Genomic DNA, 7,677 nt, shown 5'->3' on the forward strand with positions numbered 1-7,677 from the left:
CATAACTGTTTGGTCAGAAGGGCATTCATCCGGAGAGGATTTTGAAAGATAACAAGGTGAAAGTTCACTACGGTCAAAGGTGAAAGTTCATTGTGGCCTCCATAATGTTATTGAGAAGAATTTGATAATAAGAGGCTTCTTTCGCGCGCGAGGAGAGAGAGAGAGAGAGAGAGAGAGAGAGAGAGAGAGAGAGAGAGAGAGAGATATCCAATGAGAGAGAGAAAAAACAAGAAACTGACACTCAATTTTTTAAAATATTTGTTATCATAATAAAATATATATTTTTTAGAAAACAAGAATAACAATGAACTATTTAGATTACAATATATTCCGAAATCATAAAAAACAAGTGAAAGAATCACGATGGCTTTTCAAAACAATGAGAAGGTGATAAAATCATTAGGTTGAGTTTAAGTAGAATCAATGCTCAAAAAAGAGTTGCCTCAGCTTAGCCTTGAACCGGTTGAAAGTGGAGACTAACTGGTTGCAAACCATGGTAAAGGGAAGAAAAATTGGTGAAATATATGAGAAAATAGTTCAAAAATCTTACAAATTTTAAATTTATACTAGCATTTTCGATTCGCTTCTTTGTGGGAGGAAACTCAATCGATAGCCGCTTAATAAGAGACTTTCCCGAATATTGACTAGAATTAAGTTATAGAATGTAAGAAAAGTCAAGCCATGTGAAGCTATGAAATGAAAAGTGGAATTTAAAAAAAAAAACTCATTAATGTATGTGTGTGTGTATCCATTGGATTTATTACAGAAAAGTGAAGACATGTTAGGATATCAAATGAAAGTGAAATAAAAAGATCCATTTATTATTTTAAAATTGAAATAACATTTAATGTAAATCTCAATCGCCCTTAAAACAATGAAAGTATGTCTGACCCAACTCAAATGAACTCTCAGGTTTCTCTTAAAAAGCCAATAATGATTGAGAGGGCAACCCAACTCAAATGAACTCTCAGGTTTCTCTTAAAAAGCCAATAATGATTGAGAGGGCAAGTGGAAGTACTGTAGCAAATTGAGAAGAAAGTAGAGGACAAAAACTGTGTGTGATCGAACACTCAATGTCCTTTAAAGAGAGAGCTACACAAATGTCCACACTCTCTTGCAAAGGCTATTTCTAAGGCTTACAAGAAATAGTACAAAATAAAGCAATTCAAGCTCAACTGAGCGCTTTTCCAATAAAACAAAAAAAAAAGTACAAAAGAAATTATGTAGCCATGTGGCATTAATTAATCGGAGAACTTTATGCAATGGTTCATAATTGATTATTGCACCCAAAATGCAACCGTTTACTAAGGTCTTATGCATTCTGAAAAAGAGATTTGTAGCGTGCCATGGCCCATGGCCGACAGGGACGTTTAAGTGTAAAAGGAGTCGGGACACTATTTTCCCTTGGATGATTAGGATGCACGTCCACTACGTTTCCTCAAGAGTGCCACATTTCGTCTTGTAGCAAGTGAAGCCCATTGTAAGTACGTGGCACATGTCCAAACCCATAAAAAGTTATCAATAACATTATGAGTACGCTACACCCTTTATAAATGTGAATATGAACCTTACAAAGTACAATATGCTTCAATTACCTCTACATCACACATGTCTTGCATTTATTACCACTAGAACCTTCCAGGCTCCATCCCTTTTCCCCGATTGAATTTCAAAGATTTTTTATATTTTTTTTTGGGTAATTTAGTGTACTTTCTAGACGATAGTCCTAATTTTTACCATGCAAAATGGACAAATACCCAAAAACAAGCAAAATCTTGGCAAAACCCATTTCAATTATGTGTTTATTTTCTTTCACATAGCCAGTCTTTTTTTTTTTTGTGTCTTCTCTGCCAAGCCATGTCACACAAAACAACCCATATGTGACAAAGTAGTGGATGGGCAGGCGCGTGCTTCATGAAGTTTTGCATTCGGGCGTTCTGTTGTCATACATTGCACATCTTTCCTGCAGAAATTGGCTATGCAAGAATACTAGCAAAGAATACAATTGGCTGAAGTTGCCAACGGTGGGTCTTGGGTGAGTTGGGAGTACCCCCCAACTCACCCAACTTACAATTGTGTTACTTTGAAATTTAAAAAAGGCGAGTTGAGAGGAAAAGGAAAAATATTGCTTATATTTTAGGAAGAAAAGAGTAAAAATTAGCTCAAATTCTAAAACTTCCTCTTTCAAGATCCATAAAAAGGAGCTAGATAGGGTTGCAAAAATGATTTTTTCAGAATACTATCTACGAGAAAATTTGTCACATTTGGGACAATAATTTTGGAATCTATATCTTTTTTGAAATTTCACATAGAATTTTCAGCTTTCCTCTCGTATCCAAAACGGAATAATTATTTCTTTTTGCAAAGACACACTCTCCCTAATTGTCACATGATGGCTTTTGTGATAGCAACTGCATAACAAAATTCCAAGTACGTGTAGGTTGATATACTACCAATTTACCAAACCTGGTTTCCTTAAGCACATGTAGTATCTTTAGGTTTGCTTAGAGCCCCATCCCACCAAGCGCATGGAGGGGCTCAAAGCGCTACAAAATGCTAGAATCTAGGTCTCGCCAAGCATCTGGAGCACTTGGAGCGGCTACTTGCATGCGCTGTAGCTGCTACAAAGAAGAGCCTAAAGGTGAAATTTTGCAGCACATAGATGAAACATTACTTAAAAAAGAGCCTTCATCACACATGCCATCCTCTACAAAAGCCAGTGTGCTTGCATGATGTTGAGACATGGTATAAAAGCTTTGGACATGATGCTGTTGAATGCTTGCAGTGCATGACAGTAGTGATCCAATACAAGCAACCCCTTGAAGTGCTTAGCGGGACAAGGCTCTTAAATCACATGTAGTGCTTGTTTTAAGTGCATTTGTCTTTCTATGCATGTACATAGAGGCATTGAATGAGAAAAAGAAGATTACATGAGTGAAATTACAAGAATGAGACCATTAGAGTGGTCTCAAAAAATTTAAAACATTTAAATGCATATTGGGTGTAAGGGCAAGGCCTGGGCAAGGGGGCTATGAGCCCAGACGACATATTCAGGGGTCTTTAAGGCCAAGGGCCTATATAGGGAGTGATTGGGAGGAGAACATGATGCCATTACCCTCACAGTCCCGAAAATTATGTGAGAGAGACAAAAGACCTAGAAGATTGTGTTCTTCAAGAATGATCTCCTCATGGGAGGAAAGATTGTGAAGAACCAAGCCTTATTAATATACTCACAAATTGTTCGCTTCTGCTACTTCAAAAAAGTATGGAGGTCTAGGAGCCTATGAGTCTTTGAAACCGACCTCTCGATAGCTAGCTTTACACAGGTTATCCAAGAGCACAGGAAACTGACCATATCTATCAAAAAGAGCAAGAGCTCCAAGAAATGGAAACCAGAAAGCCATCACGGTTTCGATAGCAATTAGATCATGTTACAAAATGTAGCTTCTCGAGTAGCTTGTAGTCAGTCCCTCAAGGCACATTACGTGCTTGGGGGTTATTGTTAGGACAAGGGTCCTGTACCCTAAGAACTAGGTCAGTCACGGACTACGGCCAAGGGCCGGGCTAGGCAGTGTGGACAGGGAATCCGTCTAGGGCAAGGGGCTAGGAGCCCGCCTATATAAAGGGAGGTTGAGAGGAGGATCTCAAGGCCTAGTTCCCTAGTTCTTACACTGGTATCAGAGCTTAGGAGTCTCTCTTCCACTCTCTCTCTAAACGTGGTCTCTTTAGGTCCCCAAAAGCAAGGACTTTGGGTGAGAACCGTGGCTTTTTTGAAGCTTTTTCAAAAATAGCAGTATTCCTTGCCAATTTGGGGAGACTTTCTTGTTTTGGACGCGAGGCTATGGTGCATGAAAGTTGAAGCTCTTGGTCTTGACACAGGCGCCCTGGGGAAAGGAGGGAGTTTCCAGAACCCCGCAGCCGTAACTGGCCTAAGCAAGCCACGCCATCATCATCTTCCTCCTCACAGTGAAGGTCATGCTGTCTGCACCTTTTTTCTTCAACAAGATGAGTTATTTTCACATAAGCATGGCCACTGAAACTCAATTTGAGCCTTGGCCACTATTAGTGGCCCTTCCCACAAGCAAACCGACGAACAAAGCGGCCAAGCAAGCTAGAGCAAGCCGGCGAAGTCTTTCCCTCGACCTTCACGGCTTAAGATTATACTTAGTTCCTGCAGAAATTTCAGAACCTGCGTGCTCTGGTGGAAGGCAAACGACCACAAATTCCAACCGATTTGTCGTTTGCATAAGATGCAAATCTCGTTATCCGCCACTATGAATTGATATGTGTTTTCAAATGCATCCTTGGCTGCAAATCAATTGTTGATTTCGCGGTGGCTTGGGATTTACAATCCGACTTCGAATTCGGCGTTTAGTTCAGTTGAAGACATAATTACCCAGTTAATTATCGCAACCTGCTATGAGCTAGTGCTGAAGTTCCTCGGTGATTTCACCTCTTTGCCAATTCTACCGGGACTGGAAATTCACCTTCTTTACGACCGCTGGTGAGGTTAGCACGGCTAGGAGTTTTTATTGCACTCCAAGGTACTGTTTTCTCTTTTGTTCGCACAACACAGATTTGCCATGAGTGCGGAAATTGATAATCAACACATGTTTGACTTTGAATACCTGGAATTGGCTACACCTGTGGATGTCATGGGGCCGGATACTCTCACGGAGAGTACCATCGTGGCAACAAGGATGGACGGTGCAAACCCAGGTGATCTATCTCTGTCTCCTCATTTATCAACCCCTCCTCCTCAGAGCGTGTTGAATATTCTAGAAGATGACAGTCAATTGCCAAATGCCAGGGAGTTTGTCACTGGACAGGACTGGAAAACTTTTGATGCCCGATTTTGCAAGCTCGCTTTCAGGGTTCAAATCTTGGTTACACAAGTAGAAAATCTTACACAACTAATTTACTGAATGCTACCGGAATCAGCTCTCCACTTGCCAGCAACCCAGGGGGTTGCCAATTTACCAGTTATGACCAAAGAGGTCCAACATGTCCAAAATAATTCGGTTGTCGGAACAAATCGGGGCACGACCAACGTGGTCAAGAAGCGCCTATCACCATCCGACTTTCAACGTGCAAAAAATAAAAAATTATGCTTTATTTGCTTAGGAACACATCAAAAAAAGCAATGCCCACATGTCGGACAACTTAAGCATGATGCATGAGTTCGTGATTTGACATAAACTCCAGTTTTGGTGCACGGCAAAGTAGTTATATGTCTTTTGAACATGTTATCTTAGCCATTTTCTCATACTTCAATATGGATTTTCAGCGTATTGTACGTTTTTTTGAATTGGGTACTGTTACGCCCAATTGTTTTTTTTGCCATAGTCATTTTTGGTACGACCAGCCACATCATCTCGGCTTATACGATCTGCCAAAAACATTCTGAGATGCATGCAAGATCACTGAATTAGGGTGTATATGATACACGTGTCCTACAACTTTACGTTTCGCATTTACTTTGGACAGTATTATGAAAAGCCAAATGCTTGGCCCATTTCACATGACACAAGGCTTCTAATTCGTACTTCGATTACCTCGGCGACAAGAGCAGTTGGCACCCAAGTTTGGGGCACCTACATTATTCAAGACATCATCTCATCGAATCCCTACCAGTCTAACCAGTGCAAGGCACTTAGTGTGTTGACTTCTATGGTTGTCACGATAGCCACGGGCTTCCGTTTTTGTATGCAAGGCATGCTACCCAGATGATATAAAGTACGCTCTCACAAACCACTCTATCAAGGACACTATTAGTTATGCATTGTTTCCCATAATTTTCGGTTGCTATCAAGGCACACAAAACAACCTAAAACTTTTACTAGATTCACAACCCATACACGGTAGATGGTCACGATGTGACTTGTGTTCCCTTTCGCGATGCGAACACCATACAGCCAGATGGTTGCATGCTTATACGATAAGCTGGCAGTCAGGCATAAGATGTCTAAGAGCACACATTCTGGGCACACACACACACACACTAGAAATGTAAGGAAAGTTCCTCAGCCTAGCATGCTCTTCTGTTCGTTCTTGATCAAGTTCTCTTACGTTCTCTTACAAAGTTTGTTTCATGTTTCACTACTGAGTTCTTCGGAGCCAAGATGCTCTACAATTCTCAGCTACAAATTGGGCAAGGTGCCATTCACATTTATTTTCATTGGTTTATCGATTGAACACTCATTTCCATACGGGCTATGAACCACGCACGCTGGCTACGGGCCATTGCTAAATCTAGGATAAGATCCACTTGTTGGTATTCCTTGGATGATTGTTCTCAAGATCGAACAGTTCTATCCAGTGGAGTATACATTGACGTTAATTGACAAGCAAGCGTCTTGTCATTACAGATATCATTACGGATGTTTAGGGTGTCATTTTTTCACTACATGTTTTCAGTGCAAACGCTCATGTGCGTTTTTTGATAATCTTAAACCTCACACGGGCTGATCTCTACCACGGAGTATAGACGCAGAAATCAGGGGTGACAACATGGTTGTAAGGGATCAATAGTTCAGACGCAGCAATCAGGGGTGACAACATGGTTGTAAGGGATCAGTAGTTCACTCGTGTGGGTCTCCTGCTCTCTCTATAGCACTACGAAGTGTCTATGGACATACGATTTTGGGGTAAGACCCAGCAAGTGATTGCTACATCACCCCATAGGCATTAAGGATTACAGTTGATGACGTAGTTAAGCTGAGGGAGAAGTGGCTCGTCGCTCTTAGTGTCATGCTTCACTGCATGATCCACTCCACTTTGCCTAGGCGCTCTGTAAACCCTGCCCTTAGGTGCATACCCTAAACATCTCACTCCATCACCAAGTCGCCCTACCATCTTGTGCAGATCGGGACCCGCCAGTGCACATTCAGTGGGCTCACCTTGCTTCACAACCTCACCTTGCTCGTGTTGTGATGCACTCCCGCTAAGGACGATTATTGTCTCCTTGACAATAATCGCAATTATTAGTGGTTGCATTCGTTTGCTTTTCTTTTTGTGGTGATCTAAGCTTACGATTATCACTTAGCTTCTCCTTGCAGTTTCCAGCAAGCGATTATTACCTTGAGATTATTACCTTTTTGTATTTTTGTCTTAAAGTGGAGGAGATCATTACTTGTTTGATAGAGCCTGTTTGCCTTTAAGGTCTTGAGCGTAATCAAGTGTTGTAGTCTGCGAAACTTGACTATGGAACTCGACGCTCTGGTCACAAGTGAGAATATTGTAAAATTTTCACAGATGTTAGCGGGCGGGGAAATTTTCTAGAATGGAGTTAGCCGTGCCGATGGATGTAGGCAGTGGCTCGGTCTTGAGACCGATGCATGATACAGAAGTGTCAAGCCCCAACTCGCCCTGTCCTGACTGAAAAAGTTCCCTCTGAGGAAACAAGAGAGAAAATGGGCTCAGCGCAAGGTTTCAAATTCGAGGTAAAAACCCTCAAAGACGGAGTTCCTCAGGGTCCCATTTGTACGAACGTAAATAAAGTGTCAAGTGCATTTGCTGCTTGCACCGGCCACGTATTTCGTTTGCTAGCATACTCAAGGGGCCTAACTCTAAAGATTATGGAAAAGGCTCAGCAGAAGGGATGTCAAGTGAAGGAGATATTGAAAAACTGCAGAATACAAGAGCTAGACTTCAGCAAGAGCTCATGGAAGTCAACAA

This window comes from Adiantum capillus-veneris, chromosome 14, assembly GCF_014529385.1.
Source record: "Adiantum capillus-veneris isolate H3 chromosome 14, ASM1452938v2, whole genome shotgun sequence".
NCBI classification, from domain to species: domain Eukaryota; kingdom Viridiplantae; phylum Streptophyta; class Polypodiopsida; order Polypodiales; family Pteridaceae; genus Adiantum; species Adiantum capillus-veneris.